Source organism: Bos grunniens, chromosome 21 (genome assembly GCF_055505025.1).
Source record: "Bos grunniens cultivar Pamir isolate PY7600 chromosome 21, Bosgru_T2T1.0, whole genome shotgun sequence".
Taxonomy (NCBI): domain Eukaryota; kingdom Metazoa; phylum Chordata; class Mammalia; order Artiodactyla; family Bovidae; genus Bos; species Bos grunniens.
In genome coordinates, this window is record NC_141185.1 from 16,437,726 (window position 1) to 16,459,055 (window position 21,330).

General features: G+C 38.5%; 1 long non-coding RNA gene and 1 pseudogene across 4 annotated transcripts in view; both read left to right on the forward strand.

The window, feature by feature from the left end:
* The window catches only part of LOC147349183 (uncharacterized), a 220,544-nt gene that overhangs the window by 12,696 nt on the left and 186,518 nt on the right, over window positions 1-21,330 (forward strand). The gene's annotated exons all lie outside the window — the stretch shown is intronic.
* Window positions 1-21,330, forward strand: part of LOC147349184 (14-3-3 protein zeta/delta pseudogene) — a 32,580-nt pseudogene that overhangs the window by 9,578 nt on the left and 1,672 nt on the right.

Genomic DNA, 21,330 nt, shown 5'->3' on the forward strand with positions numbered 1-21,330 from the left:
GAAACTGTGTCTCTGATGTCACGTTAACAACCTCTTTCCTTTTCCTTCTGAAGTGAAAATAGAGCTAAAGCAGTAGAAAAGGGGGAAATAATAAAAACAGATTTATAGTCTCTCTATATCATGTAATTCAATAATTTCAGGAAGATATTTGAAGAATTTCTTTGTCTAGTCCATATGTATTTTTTCCAAGTCAAGAGAGTTTAGCAACATGACAACATAATGAGCAGTTCAAAAACACTCTTAGGTGACCAGTTTGCAATCAAAGCATACTTTATAAATTCCTATTATTATTCCCCCTTGCTTTATGGAAAAAATAAAAAAAGAAAGAAAACTTCTGTCTCATTCTGTTTAGAGGATTTCCTTCCTCAACAGCATGCCCTTTCAGCAGTTTATTTCTATAACATCAACTGCCAATGCTAATTGCAGAAGCATCATGCATAGGCATTGAGGGAGACCTCAGGGATAACATCTTTATCTTTAAGTTTTATAGAACCCAAGACTGCTTTTATCTTTTAATTCTCTCTGCAGCAGCTGCACTTATCTTTCAGGAACAGATTTGAAATGTGAAGAAAATGTTAACAAATTTGGGAGTATGTAACCTTTCCTTTCCAATATCATTAAGGATCAGGATGAGTGACTCATTTCTTTATATGATCCTTATGCAATTGTGGTCATTACTGATCCCTTAATTATAGCTGTTAGATGCCGTGAAATTTCAAAGCCCTTTGCAACCTTCCTATTATTTGCAAACCAAGCCTTTTATTTTGGGGATACCAATATTACTGTTTCAGTGTTCAAGCATATTTCTTTAATAGGTAAATTTTGTATCCTTCTACTTATAAAGGAAGATAATATTAATGAGGAATATCTCAAATGATCTCCCCACTCCCACGACCCTCACAAAATATTCATCTTTAATTAATAATAAATAATGTAAAGAAATATACATTTCTAAAATTAAATGCCTAGAAATCAAAGTCTGCTTTAGATACAGAAAAAAAATCATTGCTATGCCTGACTGAAAATCACCATTTTTTCTTCATTCAGATAGCAGATACGTTGTTGAACTCAAATTCATGTGCCCAATGTATAGTGAGGCCAAAAAAATGTTGGGGTATGGAGCAGAGAAAGGTTTATTGCAAGGGCCAAGCAAGATGCGTATGGGTGGCTCATTCTTAAAAGACCCAAACATGCTGGTAAATTTCACAAAAGCGTTTTTATTTTTTTTTAATTTATTTTTTTTATTTTTTATTTTATTTTATTTTTTAACTTTACAATATTGTATTGGTTTTGCCATATATCAACATGAATCCGCCACAGGTATACACGTGTTCCCCATCCTGAACCCTCCTCCCTCCTCCCTCCCCATACCATCCCTCTGGGTTGTCCCAGTGCACCAGCCCCGAGTATCCAGTATCGTGCATCGAACCTGGACTGGCGACTCGTTTCATATATGATATTATACATGTTTCAGTGCCATTCTCTCAAATCATCCCGCCTTCTCCCTCTCCCACAGAGTCCAAAAGACTGTTCTATACATCAGTGTCTCTTTTGCTGTCTCGTATACAGGGTTATTGTAACCATCTTTCTAAATTCCATATATATGCGTTAGTATACTGTATTGGTGTTTTTCTTTCTGGCTTACTTCACTCTGTATAATAGGCTCCAATTTCATCGACCTCATTAGAACTGATTCAAATGTATTCTTTTTAATGGCTGAGTAATACTCCATTGTGTATATGTACCACAGCTTTCTTATCCATTCATCTGCTGATGGACATCTATAGAACTGCCTTATGACCCAGCAATCCCACTGCTGGGCATACACACTGAGGAAACCAGAATTGAAAGAGACACGTGTACCCCATTGTTCATCGCAGCACTGTTTATAATACACAAAAGGGTTTTAAAGGCAAAGTGGAAGAGGGAGTCACAGGGTGTGTGATCAGCTGGTGCACAATGCCCTGGTTGATGGATGGTGAGGTAACAAGGTGTTGTCACAAGGGTTAATTAACATCAATTGTCAGGCTCCAGACCATCTGGGGGCTGTGTGTTCACAGTTGTGCAGTTTATTTCTACCATTTCGTGGGATATTCAGTATCTGCAAAACAACTCAGGAATGGGCATCAGACACTGTTATCTATGTCCTGTAGAAAGACCAAAGATTCTATGACTTTGCTATATGGCTCTTTTATTGTTTAAATTGTTACCAGTTCTCTTGGCCCAGTTGATATTTTTTGTTACTAAATTTCACATTTCTTTTGTCATTAATTCTTGAGCCAGTTTGTGAGACTCAGGTGAGGCCTGGGAGACTAAAGTTTTTCCTACAATCAAGAGGCAGGCAGCAAACATGGGGTGGGGTCTGTCACCGGAAGGTCCCAGTAGGGTCCTGCTCAGTTACAGTAGTAATAATGGTAACAATAGTGGTAGATGACATTTATTTTATGCTTCCTCTGTGACAGCCATTATGCTGCCTTGGAATATTTCACTCATTCACACAATAATTGTAGAATCCACATTTCATAGATGAGGTCTAAAACAGGTAGAAACTGACATAACTAAGATTTGAACTTTTGTCTTCTAGAACCAGCTGCTTCTGCCTCGACACGTTAGTCACTATAGTATAATTTGTTCATTGTTTACCTTGCTATCAGATGCTCATGAGGAATAGTGCAAACTCATTTATTTGGGATGTTTCAGAGATATATTTCACATGATCATGATTTTCTTTTTTCTGTCCCCTAAACTGTTACTTTATTTTCTATCCATAAGGTCTAATGCATTTTTATGTGATTTTTTTTTTCTTCTGAGAGCATGATTGCTTATTTCTGTATTCTTTGTTTACAGTGCAGTTAGTTATGGCAAACAGAAGACATTTAGTGAATATTTACTGACTGAGTAGATTTGCATATAATTTTTATTTAAAAAATGGATCAAACTATGCATAAATTTTGCTAAAATTTATTATCCGATAACAGTTTCAGAGCACCAATTAGTAACATTATCCTAAGTCAAAAAGTTCACTTTTGATACATTAAGTAACTGATTAATTATTTGAGAAATGGCATTACTAGGTCAAAGGGTTTGTACATTTTCAGGTTGAGGTAGACATTGATAAAATTCCAAAAAGGTACACCGCGTTACATTCTCATCAAAGAAGTAGAGGTAGAATAAAAGCATGATTGGATAAAACATGGATTTGATTTACTGCTACAACAGATTACTACAAAATTCTGAGCAAGTCACCTAAACTATGTATAAGAGTTTCTTGATAAGATCTTGGATGGAGATTTCATTGCCTGTTGTAATTACAATTCAGAAGGAGGCACCAGATGTATAAAAAACACTCAAAATTCAAAAATAAGAAAACAAGCCATTCATTTCAGAGTAGAAAAAATATCTGAACAGAGATTTTAGTAGAAAAGACATAAAGATAACAAATAAGCATATGAAAACATGCTCAATGTAATTTGTCACTGCTATTATGTCACTTCAGTCCTGTCAGACTTTGTGCAAACCCATAGACGGCAGCCCACCAGGCTCCCTCGTCCCTGGGATTCTCCAGGCAAGAACAGTGGAGTGGGTTGCCATTTCCTTCTCCAATGCACGAAAGTGAAAAGTGAAAGTGAAGTCGCTCAGTCGTGTCCAACTCCTAGCTACCCCATGAACTGCAGCCTATCAGACTCCTCCATCCATGGGATTTTCCAGGCAAGAGTACTGGAGTGGGTTACAATTGCCTTCTCCAATTTGTCACTAGGAAAACAAAAATTAAAATCACAGTGAGAATAGTTAAAACAATTAAAAAAAAAAAAAGCTGACATTAGCAATTCCTGATGAAGATTCAAGGAATTAGGTCTGATAGAGTGCCAGAAGAAGTACGCACCCAGGTTCATGACCTTGTACAGGAGGCAGGGATCCAGACCATCCCCAAGAAAAAGAAACGCAAAAAGGCAAAATGGTTGTCTGAGGAGGCCTTACAAGTAGCTGTGAAAAGAAGAGAAGCAAACGTCAAAGGACAAAACAAAAGATAAACCCATCTGAATGCAGAGTTCCAAAGAATAGCAAGGAGAGATAAGAAAACCTTCATCAGCGATCAATACAAAGAAATAGAGGAAAACAATAGAATGGGAAAGACTAGAGATCTCTTCAAGAAAATCAGAGATACCAAGGGAACATTTCATGCAAAGATCAGCAAAATAAAGGACAGAAATTGTATGGACCTAACAGAAGCAGAAGATATTAAGAAGAGATGGCAAGAATATACAGAAGAACTATACAAAAAAGATCTTCATGACCCAGATAATCACGATGGTATGATCACTCACCTAGAGGCAGACATCCTGGAATGTGAAGTCAAGTGGGCCTTAGGAAGATCACTATGAACAAAGCTAGTGGAGGTGATGGAATTCCAGTTGAGCTATTCCAAATCCTAAAAGATGATGCTGTGAAAGTGCTGCACTCAATATGCCAGCAAATTTGGAAAACTCAGCAGTGGCCACAGGACTGGAAAAGGTCAGTTTTCATTCCAATCCCAAAGAAAGGCAATGCCAAAGAATGCTGAAACTACCGCACAATTGCACTCATCTCACATGCTAGCAAAGTAACGCTCAAAATTCTCCAAGCCAGGCTTCAGCAGTACGTGAACCGTGAACTTCCTGATGTTCAAGCTGGATTTAGAAAAGGCAGAGGAACCAGAGATCAAATTGCCAACATTTGCTGGATCATCAAAAAAGCAAGAGAGTTCCAGGAAAACATCTACTTCCGCTTTATTGACTACACTAAAGCGTTTGACTATGTGGATCACAGCAAACTGTGGAAAAGAGATGGGAATACCAGACCACCTGACCTGCCTCTTAAGAAATCTGTATGCAGGTCAGGAAGCAACAGTTAGAACTGGACATGGAACAACACTGGTTCCAAATTGGGAAAGGAGTACGTCAAGGCTGTATATCGTCACCCTGCTTATTTAACTTATATGCAGAGTACATCATGAGAAACGCTGGGCTGGATGAAACACAAGCTGGAATCAAGATTGCCAGGAGAAATATCAATAACGTCAGATATGCAGATGGCAGCATCCTTATGGCATAAAGTGAAGAAGAACTAACGAGTCTCTTGATGAAAGTCAAAACGGAAAGTGAAAATGTTGCCTTAAAACTCAACATTCTGAAAACCAAGATCATGGAATCTGGTCCCATCACTTCATGGCAAGTAGATGGGGAAACAGTGGAAACAGTGTCAGACTTTATTTTTTTGGGCTCCAAAATCACTGCAGATGGTAACTGCAGTCATGGAATTAAAAGACACTTGCTCCTTGGAAGCAAAGCTATGACCAACCTAGACAGCATATTGAAAAACAGAGACATTACTTTACCAAAAAGGTCCATCTAGTCAAAGCCATTGTTTTTCCAGTAGTCATGTATGGATGTGAGAGTTGGGCCATAAGGAAAGCTGAATCCCAAAGAATTGATGCTTTTGAACTGTGGTGTTGGAGAAGCCTCTTGAGAGTCCCTTGGACAACAAGGAGATCCAATCAGTCCATCCAAAACGAAATCAGTCCTAAATATTCATTGGAAGGACTGATGCTGAAGCTGAAACTCCAATATTTTGGCCACCTAATGTGAAGAACTGACTCATTGGAAAAGACCCTGATGCTGGGCAAGACTGAAGGTGAGAGAAGGGGATGACAGCGGATGAAATGGTTGAATGGCATTACCAATTCAGTGGACATGAGTTTGAGTGAATTCTGGGAGTTGGCGAAGGATGAGGAGGCCTGCCATGCTGCAGTTCATGGGGTCACAAAGAGTCAGACACAACTGAGCGACTGACCCGAACTGATGAGGATGTGAGATGACTGGAATGCTTCTTAATTGCTGATGCAAAATGGTGCAACTACTTTGGAAAACAGTTGGACAGTTTACTATATAGCTAAATGTATCGGTGCCAATAGTAGTGAGTAGTGATCGCACTACTATTTTCACAAGAGACACATAGTTTGTATGTATATCAAAACCTAAGAGTGAATGTTTATGGCAACATTATTTATAATTTCCCAATACAGAGATAATATCCTTCACCGTGGGAATGGATAAACCAACTATGATATATTCATACAATAAAGTAATGCTCATCAATAAAATGAAACAAACTATTGATACAAACCAATAATATGGATAAATCTCAAATGAATTATGCTAAGGGAAAGAAGTCAGTCACAAAAGACTATTGTATGATTTATTTTCTTGTCTCTCTCCCCCTGTATAGATATGAGATAAAGTTATTTTAAGGCTAGATAAGAGAATTTTGCATATAGAATTCTCTCTGCCCATTTGGGCCACTAACTCTTTTTAGTGTGCGGTGTGCATCTCTATTATACATCAACTAGACCTCCTTAGAAGATGCAAGAATACCTCCTCAACCAAAAAGAGCAATTTTCTTCTGGTGCCAGCAAGGTAACTCCTTAAGAGACAAGATTCCTTTCTAAATCCTGTCAGGAGTCATGATGACCCACTACTTGCCTTGTATGAGCAGATCTGGACCATGTAAACTGTCAGTCTGCTACTTTGATGTATGACCCTTTGTTTCGAAAACATGTACAGCTGTGCTTTGACTTATATCCAGCGGAACAGTCCTCAGAGCTTTCTGAAAGCCTATCTGCTGGGTTATAACCCTCAGATTGGCTCAAATAAAATTCTCTGTTTATTTCTTAGATTGACTATTAATTAATTTTTCATCAAAAATATAAACATTCTGGAAAAGGTAAAGCTAAAAGCACAGAAATCAGAAGGTTCTAGGGCTTGTGAGTGTGTGAGGTGTTGACCACAAGGGGGCAAGGTAGAAAAATTTTCTTTGACTAATAGAGTTGTTCTATATTTTAATCGTGGTGATCTAAGATTTTATCCATTCATCAAAACTCATAGACTTCTATACCAAAAACAGCAAATTTATTGTATATAAATTAATTTTAAAAAGACATAAAATTTCAAACAAATAAAAAATAGAGGAGTTTCAGAAGTGAATTTTGACACCTGCAAGGCATTGAGAAGGCATGGTGAAGTCTGGTGTGTGCAGGTGTGTGTGTGTGTGTGTGTGTGTATTTTTATTGTTAATATTATTATCGCTACCATTGCTTATAGTTTCCAGATTTCCTTAGGTAACAAGAGATGATTAGCCTTGTTTTCCTCTCTATTGTTTCCAGTTCAGACCCAGAGACAAAATAATTTAATTATTGCTAGATTTGGATTTTGTTTCTGGGAGAGTTTGTCTTGATTTATTATCCTTCTCATTTTATAAAGAGATGCTCATTTAGACTGACCAAGTAGACTCATAGAGTCTTCCAACTTACTTTGGGATCAGAATCTTTAATAGATCTAGCTTATTTATTTTCCCATTGAATCAATTTCCCTGTTTTAGCAAGGTTATATATTAATATAACTCCAAATGTATTAATGTTACTCAAAGCTTCAGTCTATGGAAATCTTTGTATTTCTTGTCATATACTTCTGAAAGTTAAAATTATCCTTCAGTTATAAAAAGACAAGGTTATCTAACTATAGCATTAATAAAATTGTATCTAGAAATTCTTTTAAGTTCCTCTGAAGAAAATACACTTTTAAATTAAGATAATATAATTACCATTTTATGCAGATCAAGTTAAACTTGATCAATTCGTGTAAGAAAACTGTTAGAAGTAAAACCATGCATCACTCTAATGTTTCTTACTTAGCTTTTGATTTTCGATTTGAATTTATATTTTGAAGTGTCATATGGCACATTTAAACTGTGGAGATTTATCAAAGTTGACCTAAAGGTTTACCAAAACCAGATTTTGTAGGTGAATGTCTGCTCATCACATGAAATGATAAGAGCCTGTTTCGGTGTGCAAATTGAGAAAACATTCTTGAGATAGAGACTTGGTTCAGGTGTTACCACAGCTAGACAAGGTACTTCCCTGGGCATTTATTAAATGCCCAGATACTGTGGAGAGGGCAAACCTCCATAACGGAACAGAAAAGTGGACGAGGCTTATTCAGTGTCATTAATGTTTAGGACAATACTCAGGTGACAGCAGAAGGAAGGGTGAGGACAGCATCACCAAAAGTGATGCTTTTTTCCCACCCTTAGAAAATGTTTTCCCTGTAGAAGCATTTTAGTAATTATTATTCCATTGCAATTTTGCTTTTTCCCTTTATTTTCTAGTTAAGAAATGAAATATAATGATAGTTTTTTTAAAATAATTTGAGGAGGTTTTAAGCTATGACATTGAGTCAGTTATTAAATCTCAAGTGTTACTGAAAAATAAAGAGATTTATCCCTCAAACTGAGCTTCCCTGTGGCTCAGTCGGTAAAGAATTTGTCTGCAATGCCAGAGACCTGGATTCAATCCCTGGGTTGGGAAGATCCCCTGGAGAAGGGAATAGCAACCCACTCTAGTATTCTTGCCTGGAGAATCCCCATGGGCCTAGGAGCCTGGCGGGCTACAGTGTATGGAGTTGCAAAGAGTTGGATACGACTAAGCAAGTAAGCACATTCCTCAAATTATACTTATTGCAATCATAGTTATTCCAACAGTTTGGATTATTTTACTTAATTTTTAGTTCAGTTCAGTTCAGTCACTCAGTCATGTCTGACTCTTTGAGACCCCATGGACTGCAGCATGCCAGGCTTCCCTGTCCATCAACAAATCTTGAAACTTGCTCAAACTAATGTCCATCAAGTCAATGATACTATCCAAACATCTCATCCTCTGTCATCCCCTTCTCCTCCTGCCTTCAGTCTTTTCCAGCATCAGGGTCTTTGCCAATGAATGATCTCTTTTCATCAGGTGGTATAGGAAGCATAGGAACTTCAGTGTATAGTATATCAAATAAATGAATGATCCAAAATAGCAAGAAGATATAGTATAGACCCTCTTTGTTGGTATGAGGAGTATCTAAAGGACATACCTTGTCAACATGATTTGATCAAAAGGAATTGTGAAAGTATATCCCTGGTCACCCAAAGACCACCTAATGTGGCACAAGAAAGCACAAAATCAAATGACATCTGGTTTCTAATGAGCGGGCCGTGGACCAAAACTGACTTCTGTGGTTTATACAAAATTTTCTACATTCTAAAAAGCTTTCCAGCCTCTTTCTACTTATATTTAGAGAGTTTTAAATTTATTAGGGTAGCTCTAGCTATGCTGAGGAGGAAAAAAAAAAAGAAACTCTTAACCTCAGTGTCTTTAAATAACAAAGGTGTACTTTCTGCTAAGGCAACAAGTTGTAGTTTGAGTTGCTGTCCCACGCAGCTCCTTTCCAGGTAGGGACTATGAGGCCCAAACATTTCCACCTTGAACTTAGTTACTTGTTCTTCACGTCCTCGGGCTAGAAGCAATGTGTCCCCAAGTACTCGCATTCTTTAGGTAAGAATTGTTCATATGATGATCTCTAGATTCAGGGAGGCTGGGAAGTGAAGCTTAGCTGTGCTTGAAAGAATATGAAATAATTGGGTGAATAAATAAGCATTGTCTCTGTTGTTAATTGTTTAGTCGCTATGTCTGACTCTTTGTGACCCTATGGACTGTAGCCTGTGAGTCTCCTCTGTCCATGGAATTTTCCAGGCAAGAATACTGGAGTGGGTTTCCATTTCTCCTTGAGGGCATCTTCTTGACCCAGGGATTGGACCTGGGATTGAACCCACGTTTCCTTCATTGACAGGTGGGTTCTTTACTGCTAAGCTACCTGGAAGCTAACTTCAGTTCAATCACTCAGTCAAGTTCGACTCTTTGAGACCCCATGGACTGCAGCACGCCAGGCTTCCCTGTCCATCATTAACTCCCGGAGCTTGCTCAAACTCGTGTCCATCCAGTCGGTGGTGCCATCCAACCATCTCATCCTCTGTTGTCCCCTTCTCCTCCTGCCTTCAATCTTTCCCAGCATCAGGGTCATTTCCAATGAGTCAGTTCTTCACATCAGGTGGCAAAAGTATAAGAGCTTCAGCTTCAGCATCAGTCCTTCCAATGAATATTCAGGACTGATTTCCTTTAGGATGGACTGGTTGGATCTCCTTGCAGTCCAAGGGACTCTCGAGAATCTTTTCCAACACCAGCGTTCAAAAGCATCAGTTCTCTGGCACTCAGCTTTCTTTATAGTCGAACTCTCACATCCATACATGAATACAGGAAAAACCATAGCTTTGACTAGAGGGACCCTTGTTTTTGTTGGCAAAGTAATGTCTCTACTTTTTAATATGATGTCTAGGTTGGTCATAGCTTTTCTTCCAAGGAGCAAGCGTCTTTTAATTTTATGGCTGCAGTTACCATCTGAAGTGATTTTGGAGCCCAAGAAAATAAAGTCTGTCACTGTTTCCACTGTTTTCCCATCTATTTGCCATGAATTGACGGGACTGTATGCCATAGTCTTAGTTTTTTGAATGTTGAGCTTTAAGCCAACTTTTTCACTCTCCTCTTTCATTTAAATCAAGAGGCTTCACTTTCTGCCATAAGGGTGGTGTCATCTGCATATCTGAGGTTATTGATCTTTCTCCTGGCAATCTTGATTCCAGCTTGTGCTTCATCCAGCCCAGCATTTTGCATGATTTACTTTGCATATAAGTTAAATAAGCAGGGTGACAATATACAGCCTTGACATACTCCTTTCCCAATTTGGAACCAGACTGTTTGTTGCCATCCAACCCAATTTGTTCCATGTCCGGTTCTAACTCTTGCTTCTTAACCTACATACAAATTTCTCAGAATGCAGGTAAGGTGGTTTGGTATCCCATCTCTTTAAGAATTTTCCATTCTGTGTGATCCACATAGTCAAAATCTTTGGTGTAGTCAATAAAGCAGAAGTATATGTTTTTCTGAAACTCTTTTCCTTTTTCCATGATCCAGCAGATGTTGGCAATTTGATCTCTGGTTCCTTAGCCTTTTCTAAATCCAGCTTCAACCTCTGGAAGTTCTCGGTTCATGTACTGTTGAAGCCTCACTTGGAGAATTTTTAGCATTACTTTGCTAGCATGTGAGATGTGTGCAATTGTGCAGTAGTGTGAACATTCTTTGGTATTGGAATGAAAACTGACCTTTTCCAGTCCTGTGGCCACTGCTGTGTTTTCCAGATTTGCTGGCATATTGAGTGCAGCACTTTAACAGCATCTCTTTACCAGGATCAGCATCATCTGGAAACTAAGCCATATATTTAAAAAATGTTCATGGCATCTTCTCATTCCTATTAAGATAAACAGATTTATTTATTTTGAAAACTGAGATAAGTTAAATGGATTGATTTTTTTATGTCCAACCTGTTTTCTAAGAATAGTCTCAGAGCTAAAATTTAGTTGTAGAATTTCAGACACCTTTGTCTTAGATCCAGTACCTTTTCACCATGGATAATTTAGGATTGAGTCATGAAATCAATTAGGAAGGAAGACATGAGTTCTGATTAACAGTATGTCTGAGATAATTAATTATTAATATATCATATAATCTATATTATTTCTAAACAGAAAATAAACTGTGAAAAACAGTATGCCTATATAAAAGAGATTTGACTGTTAGATTTCTGTGATGCCATAGAATATCTTCATTTGTATTAAATCTATTTACTATTTTGTTTATTCATCCTCTAATTCATTTATGAACTCAGTAAGATAGGTATTGAATCTCTAATAATAGGCCAGATACCCTCCCGAGTTTAAAGATAAAGATGAAAATAAATATGTTCCTTACCTTTAAAGAGGTTCTAATATTGTTAGAGTTATTTATCACTACTTAAAAAAAAAAGTAGTCTTAGTTTTTCGAATGTTGAATGTTTTTTGAATTTTGAAATAGAAAGACAAGTGTTCTGCAAAATGGGGAAATTTGCCACCCTTAAGTGTTGCCTGGTCACTGAACAGCAAGAACATGGTCCTACACTCCTTTAACTGTGTGTCAGGAAGTCACTTGATGAGCTTCTCTGGTCCTTTAACCTGGCCTCAGGTGGTCTTGTCTGAAGTGAAGAATGCTAGCATCTTCCATTTGTTGGGGGTTTTAATTCTGTAAGGAAGTCAAAGATGTTGTTTGATATGTATCCCCTGAGGTGGAGCCAGGACCCGCCCCAAGGCTGCACTAATTTTCCTTGGGGGATCCTCCCTTGTCTCTGCAGCCCTTCCTTCCCTGATTAACAACTGTCTGCATCTACCTACTGGGACTTAGGGTAGGTCATGGAGGCTGGAGTCTGCCTCCTACAAACAAGGAACGGTGCGGGGTGAGGTAAGGGGGTACACAGAAAGGCTTTCATTCCCAGGAGCCCCACAGGGTCCTACTTGGTTTCACTTACAAAAGATAACAAGTTATGCTAAATTATATTGTCTTCAGTTGAAAAACATTACTTTTCCCCTGAGGTTGTCTTCTAGTATCCTTTCTTCCTGCTTCCCTAAACTCTATGTGTTCTCTCTCAAAAGTAAAAGAATTCCTAATATCATTATATTTTATTGATGTTATCAAACATTTTACAGTCTAGCTAGGCTTATTTAGGTCAGGCTGTGGGGCAAAAGGGACAGGGCAGGTTGAGAAAACAGTGGTTCTGGGCAATGACAGACATAAGGGGAATGATACTTGTTCTTGGCTTCAGCAGTAGTCAGAGTGACGAATGCCTATTAATACGTGTTCTGAGAGCAAATGAAAAGTGAGGTGACAGAGTGTGGCATTAGATTGAAATGGACAGGACAAGTACGATACAGAGACCCCGGAGGAACAGGAGTTAGTACTAGGGCCTTCTGCTGCTGCTGCTAAGTCGCTTTAGTCGTGTCCGACTCTGTGCGACCCCATAGACGGCAGCCCACCAGGCTTCCCCGTCCCTGGGATTCTCCTGGCAAGAACACTGGAGTGGGTTGCCATTTCCTTCTCCAATGCATGAAAGTGAAAAGTGAAAGTGAAGTCGCTCAGTCGTGTCTGACTCCTAGCGACCCCATGGACTGCAGCCTACCAGGCTCCTCTGTCCATGGGATTTTCCAGGCAAGAGTACTGGAGTGGGGTGCCATTGCCTTCTCTGTCTAGGGCCTTAAGTGGAATGAAAAAAAAAAAAAGACACTACACGGTGAAAATAGTTATTTTTATTTTGTTCACTTATGTGTGTGTAAGTGTGTTGGGTGGGTGTGAATTTATTTCCTGACTTTATCAAGAAAGGATTCAAATTAATGCAACTGATAAAAATCCAACATGCCTGCTGATAAAGCTATCAGCTAACTGGGAATTGAAGGAAACTTACTTCAACTTGATAAAGACATCTACAAAAATCCTACTGCTAACATAATACATCCTGATGAAAGAAGGAAAGCTTTCCCCCAGTGATTAGGATGGAATGCTTTCCCCTATGACAGAAATCAAGGATGTTTGTCACTATTTCTATCCAGCTTTATATTAAAGCTAGTAAATATGTTTTCAGGAACAAGGTCAATTCATAAGAATAATTGTATTTTGATATCCTAGCAATAAATATTCACACACTGGAATAAGAAAAACTATGCCACTTATAGCATCAAAGTTATTCAATACTTAGAGATAAATCTGACAATGTGTAAGATATATACATTAAAACTATATAATGTTACTTAGAGAAATTAAAGAATTTTAAATTAAATAAAATGTTACTTAAAGAAAGCCTAAATAAATGGAAAGAGATATCATTTTCATGGCCAGAAAGATCAATATTGTCAACAAATTTACAGTTAAAATCTGAGCAGATTTGTTTTGGTAGAAACTGTCAATCTGATTTTAAAATTCATATTGTAATGCTAAGGAACTGTTATTCCAAGACGGGGTTTGCCTCTTTATGGATATTGAGTCAAGAGACAACTTAGTGAAAGATTATGAGAAGGGAGGCATTGTTATTTACAACAAACAAGGAGAACACCAGGGATCTTTCTCAAGTGTGTCTCCCTGAACAACAAAGTTGGTGAAGTTTTAAGCTAAAAGTACACATACATTCTGGCTTCCCAGGTAGCACAGTGGTAAAGAATCCATCTGCCAATGCAGGAAACATGGGTGTGAAACCTGGATTGGGATGATGCCCAGGAGTAGGACACAGCAACCCACTTCGGTATTCTTGCCTAGAAAATTCCATGGACTGAGGAGCCTGGTGGGCTACAGTTCATGGCATCACAGAGTTGGACATGATTGAGCACACACAAGCATACACATTCATGAAAACCAATACAATATTGTAAAGTTAAAAAAAATTAAACTATCCTACAAAATAAAAAAAAAGAAAAACATATTCAGAGTCTAAGCTTTAGTTTATTGAAATCATAAATTTCAGAAGGGTCAGAAGAGATCCCATCATCTTTCCTTCAGTTTCAGTTGTTTGGTGGTCGAGTACTTTAGGCTAACCTTTCCCAGAAACAGATCTGGGAGTCTTTACAACTGATATATTAATATTATCTTTACCATTATTAAGGCCTCCCTGGTGGCTCAGATGGTAAAGAATCCAATTACAAGGCAGGAGATCCAGTTTCGATCCCTGGGGCATGAAGATACCTTGGAGAACAAAATAGCAACCCACTCTTCCCTTGTAGTTCAGTTGGTAAAGAATCTGCCTGCAGTGCAGGAAATGCAGGTTTGATCCCTGGCTTGGGAAGATCCCCTGGAGAAGGAAATGGTAACTCAATCCAGTATCCTTGCCTGGAATGGACAGAGGAGCCTGGTGGGCTGCAGTCCATGGGGTCACAAAGAGTCAGGCACGACTGACTGACTAATACTTACTTACAAGTATTCTTGCCTCAAGAATCCCATGATCAGAGGAGCCTGGCAGGCTATAGTCCGTAGGGGTCACAAAGAGTGAGGCACAACTGAGTGAGTAACACTTTCAATATGATGATTTTTGTGTCTGAGTTCTGACAAAATGTGGTCCACTGGAGAAGGGAATTGCAAACCACTTCAGCATTCTTGCCTTGAAAGCCCCATGAACAATACGAAAGGCAAAAAGATGAATTGAAAGATGAACCATCCCCACCCCAACCCCTCCCCAGGTTGATAGGTATCCAATATGCTACTGGAGAAGAGCAGAGAAATAGCTCTGGAAGGAATGAAGAGGCTGAGATAATGTGGAAAAAACACCCAGTTGTGGGTGTGTCTGGTGGTGAAAGTAAAGTCCAATACTGTAAAGAACAATATTGCATAGGAAACTAGAATGTTAGGTCCATGAATCAAGGTAAATTGGAAGTGGTCAAACAAAAAGTGGCAAGAATGAACATAGACATTTTAGGAATCAGTGTCCTAAATCAGATATTTAGGAATCAGTGAACTAAAATGAACTAAAAGGAGAATTTAATTCAGATGGTCATTATGTATCTATTACTGTGGGCAAGAATCCCTTAGAAGAAATGGTGTAGCCCTCATAGTCAACAAGAGTCTGAAATGCAGTACTTGGGTGCAATCTCAAAAATGACAAAATGATCTCTGTTCATTTCCAAGGCCAACCATTCAATATCACAGTAATCCAAGTCTGTGCCCCAACCAGTAATGCTGAAGAACCTGAAGTTGAACAGTTCTGTGAAGACCTACAAGACATTCTAGAACTAACACCAAAAAAAAAAAAGAAAGAAAAAAAGATGTCCTTTTCATTATAGGGGACTGGAATACAAAAATAGGAAGGCAGGAGATACCTGGAATAACAGGCAAGGTTGGCCTTGGAGTACAGATTGAAGCAGGGCAAAGGCTAAAAGAATTTCACCAAGAGAACGCATAGGTCATAGCAAACACCCTCTTCCAACAACACAAGAGATGACTCTACATGTGGACATCACCAGATAGTCAATACTGAAATCAGATTGATTATATTCTTTGCAACCAAAGTTGGAGAAGCTCTATACAGTCAGCAAAAGCAAGACTGGGAGCTGAGTGTGGCTCAAATCATGAACTCTTTATTGCAAAATTCAGACTTTAATTGAAGACAGTAGGGAAGGCCACTAGGCCATTCTGGTATGACCTAAATCAAATTCTTTTTGATTATACAGTGGAAGTAACAAATAGATTCAAGGGATTAGATCTGAGAGAGTGCCTGGAGACTGAGGACAGAGGTTTATAACATTGTACAGGAGGCGGTGATTAAGACCATCCCCAAGAAAAAGAAATGCAAAAAGGCAAAATGCTTGTCCGAGGAGGACTTAACAAATAGCTGAGAAAAAAAAGAGAAGTGAAAGGCAAAGGTAAAAAGGAAAGATATACCCATCTGAATGCAGAGTTCCAAAGAATAGCAAGGAGAGATAGGACAAGGCTTCTTAAGTGAACAGTGCAAAGAAATAGAGGAAAACAACAGAATGGGAATGACTAGAGATCTCTTCAAGAAAATTGGAGATACCAAGGGAACATTTCATGGAAAGATGGGCACAAAAAAAGACAGAAATGGTATGTATCTATCAGAAACAGAAGACATTAAAAAGAGGTGGCAAGAATACACAGAAAAACTATACAAAAAAGGTCTTAAAGACCAGGATAACCATGGTGGTGTGATCACTCACCTATAGCCAGACATCCTGGAAAATGATGTGAAGAGGGCTTTAGGAAGCATCACTATGAGCAAAGCTGATGGAGGTGATGGAATTCTAGCTGTGTTATTTTGCATCCTAAAAAATAATGCTGTTAAGGTGCTACACTCAATAGACAGCAAATTTGAAAACTCAGCAGTGGCCACAGGACTAGAAAAGGTCAGTTTTCATTCCATCCCCAAAGAAGGGCAATGCCAAAGAATGTTCAAAATATCACACAATTGCACTCATTTCACATGCTAGCCAGGCTCCAACAGTACATGAACAAAGAGCTTCCAGATGTACAAGCTGGATTTAGAAAAGGGAGAGGAGCCAGAGATCAAATTGCCAACATCTGTTGGATCATAGAAAAAGCAAGGGAACTCCAGAAAAATGTCTTCATTGACTATGCTAAAGCCTTTGACTGTGTGGATCACTACAAACTGTGGAAAATGCTTAGAGCTGGGAATACCAGACCACTTTACCTGCCTCCTGAAAAACCTGTATGCAGGAAAAGAAGCAACAGTTAGAACCGGACATGGAACAATGAACTAGTTCAAAATTGGAAAGGAGTATGTCAAGGCTGTATATTATTATCATTCTACTTATTTAACTTATATGCAGAGTGAAAGAAAGTGAAAATGAAAGTCACTCAGTCATGTCTGACTCTTTGAGACCCCATGAACTATATATTCCATGGAATCCTACAGGCCAGAATACTGGAGTGGGTAGCATTTCCCTCCTCCAGGGGATCTTCCCAACCCAGGGATTGAACCCAGGTATCCCACATTGCAGGCGGATTCTTTACCAGCTGATCCACAAGGGAAGCCCAAGGCTATATATTATCACCCTGCTTATTTAACTTATATGCAGAGTACATCATGCAAAATGCTGGACTGGCTGAAGCTCAAGCTGGAATCAAGATTGCCAGGAGAAATATCAATAACCTCAGATATGCAGAAGATACCACCCTAATGGCAGTAAGTGAAGAGGAACCAATAGCCTCTTGATGTAGATGAAAGAGGACAGTGAAAAAGCTGCCTTAAAACTCAGCATTCAAAACAATGAAGTTCATGGCATCCAGTCCCAGCACTTCATGGCAAATAGATGGGGAAACAATGGAAATAGTGACAGACTTTATTTTCTTGGGCTCCAAAATCACTGCGGATGGTGACTGCAGAAATGAAATTAAAAGACACTTGCTCCTTTGAAGAAAAGTTATGACACATGTAGACAGCATATTAAAAAGCAGAGACATTACTTTTTACCGACAAAGTTACATCTAGTCAAAGCTATGGTTTTTCCAGTAGTCACATACAGATGTGAGAGTTGGATGATAAAGAGGACTGAGTACCAAAGAAAAGACTGAGTACCAAAGAAATGATGCTTTCGAACTGTGGTGTGGGAGAGCAAGGAGATCAAGCTAGTCAATCCTATAGGCAATCTATCCTGAATAATCACTGGAAGGACTGATGCTGAAACTGAAGCTCCAACACTTTGGCCACCTGATGGGAAAAGTCAACTATTGGAAAAGACTCTGATGCTGGAAAAGATTGAGGGCAGGAGGAGAAGGGGGCAACAGAGGATGAGTTGGTTGGATGGTATCCCCTAGTCAATGGACATGAGTTTGAGCAAACTCGGGGAGATAGTGAAGACAGGAAAGCCCGGTGCGCTGTAGTCCATGGGGTTGCAAAGAGTGGGACCAAGCTGAATGACTGGAGAACAACTTTCTTGTCTGAAAACAGGCAATGTTTCTGCACTCTTTTGTTCCCTTAGAGTCATTAGTTGCTGAGACCTGTTCAAGGACAAACGTTGTGACCACCTTTAGATCACAAAATGGCTTAGACCAAAAATGTCTTCTCATGTCTAGATAGCTTTGCTTTGTCCTCTTTCTCTGGGGACCTTAAGAAATACATGTCACCCCCAAATTTAAAGATGCTTAATAAAGAAAAGATGTGAATGGCTAATACAACCTGATTTCAAGGTTTATTGTAAAGCTACAACATCAAGACTGGGATATTGGCATAAAGTTAAGCAAATCAGTGGAAGTCTGATTTAAGGAGTCTAGAAATAGTCTCATAAATATGAAAAGTTGATAGATGACAAAAACACAAAGGCAATTAACTGGAGACAGGATCATCGCTTTCAAGAAGTAGCCTGGAATAATTGGATACTTCTGTGCCAAAAACAAGTCTAATCTTAAATTTGCATTATATAAAATATTAATACAAAGTGAATTATAGACCTAAATATAAAATCTAAAACCATAACACTTTTAAGAAAACAAATCAGTTACACTACAGGATTTGGACTTTGTTTTTCATTCTGCAACTCCATGTGTTTTTCTGAAGTACCTAGAAGAGGGAAAATGTACTCATTTTAGCTGCTGCTGCTGCTGCTAAGTCACTTCAGTTGTATCCGACTCTGTGTGGCCCTATAGACGGCAGCCCACCAGCTCCCCGTCCCTGGGATTCTCCAGGCAAGAACACTGGAGTGGGTTGCCATTTCCCTCTTTAATGCATGAAAGTGAAAAGTGAAAGTGAAGTCGTTCAGTTGTATCTGACTCCTAGCGACCCCATGGACTGCAGCCTACCAGGCCTCTCCATCCATTTTAGCTAGAGAAGGTAATAAAAAAAGAAGAATCTGAAAACACTGGAGCAAAACTTATTCTAAATGGTAGTCTTGATTAAGACCCTCTGTATTTACATTGAAATATAACCTCTAAGGGGGAACATTCATTTTGATAGTGCCCAAGATAGGACCTTGCAAATAGTTGGCAGTTAATGAACACATTTCTTGGATAAAGTGAAAAATTCTATAGACAATGTCAAAGAAAAATTATGCTGGACAGAGTTAAACAGGAAAGAAAGGTGTTATTCAAGGCTGTTGCAACAGGGTAGAGAGATTTAACCCAAACCTGGGAAATAGAGGCCAGAGGATTGTTAAGCGCTTTGCTGAGCTGATGGAAAAGTATTGGAGGACTTCAGAGGAGGTTGTTCAGTGTGTTAGGCCATCTGTGTTTGCTAATGGTGCTTATCAAAGATAGACTTCTATCTTCCCACAAAGACTGGGAGTTAGTATCCCTGTCCTTCTTGATGATTAAATTGCAAAGGAATGATTCCCAGGTTCTTGAGAAAGACATTCTTGAGTTGTAAAATGGGCAAAAGACTAAGAGAAAATTTATATCTCAAAGGGACAGATAAATAGTTTATGATGGAAAGCCTTCTAAAGTACTTGCTCTAAGGGAAATCAGGAGTTTATAGTCTAAACAGGGCTTAAACTGGGGGCTCCCCTAGTAGCTCAGCTGGTAAAGAATCTGCCTGCAATGTAGGAGACTCTGGTTTGATTCCTGATTTGGGAAGATCCACTGGAGAAGGGAAAGGCTACCCACTCCAGTATTCTGCCTGGAGAATTCCATGGACTGTATAGTTCATGGGGTCACAAAGAGTCAGACACGACTGAGTGACTTTCACTTACCTTACTTATCATCATGATACAAAGCAAAAACTTAATAACTTACAGGAAGAGTCTGTGATGTCTGTTTATATGAAAATACATGCAATTTTATTTGTTTTAAGGAGAAATACTGCAGCATAATACAGTAAATTCTATTTGAGTCTCATTGTGATTTTTGATGATTTGGTTTTGTGATAATGATTCTTTTCTGGACAGCTAAATGGGCTTTTTTTGGTCTTTTTAATATATCTAACTTTAATCATTAACACAGTTGGCTTTACTAGAATAGGTTAAAAAAGTTATTAAATATTTTGTGCATTTTTAATGTATAAAACTACAAGTTACATGTTAATTTCAAATTGCTATGCCACATTTTGCTAAATTATCATGTTGAAATTATATATTTGAAAAGATTTAAGTTTTGCTTATTCTTCTAACATAGGGTAGTAAACCGCAGTGCCAGTTACTTTTAAGAAAAACATTCAGTTTTTTTGGAAAATTTTGCATTAATTAGGTGTTGACTAAAAAAAAAGGTGCACAACCTAAAACTTAAGAATTATGTTTTATTTAGCAGAGATACTGAGGACTTAAGCTCAGGAAAGGAGTCTCAGATAGCCCTGAGGGACTATTCTGAAGAAGTGAGGGAGGAGCCAGAATATACAAGAGTTTTGCCAAAAGAACAAATAAAACAGGTAGTCAGAACATGGAAAGATTATTGTTAAAGAAACACCAGGCATCTCAAGTTCATGAATTTAGTAGTTTATGATGCAGGAGAGATGCAAGAGTCTAAACTCATTGAAATCATTCCTTTGATTTGCACCTGAACTATCTAGGGCTAGTATCCTCCTTTCTCCAATCTGAATCCCCTTGGATGGTGGGGGCTGTTGCAGTGGCCAATGGCTTGATGGTTGTAACATCTATTGTTTACTGATGTAACAGGCAACATTCTTTGTCCGGCATAGGTAAATTTAAGAATTAAGCTATGTAGTTAATTAGAGACAATGCTAATACATAATTATACCTTTGTTGTATTATATACAACTGTTGTAACTACAGAAGTTTCAAGGATTTTTAAAAGAAAAATGTAGATAGAGAAAAAGCTGATTTTTATTCAAATACTGTACTTATGGTAACAGTGATTTAGAAGGAAGCAGAGACACCCAAGGCAGTCACCTGAATAACTAAGAATTATTTCCAAACTCTGTAAAAGGCTAGAGAATTTTACTGAAAAGGTTGGTGATGGGATAAATATTTATCATTTTCTGAGTTCAATTTCTGCAAGAGTTCATGGGTTCAGTTTGGAATTCTCTTCCACAAGGAAAAAGAAGCTGCTCTGGTGAATTTGTCAGGGGAGTGTATGCTCCTTGGTTTTTGTCTCATCACAAC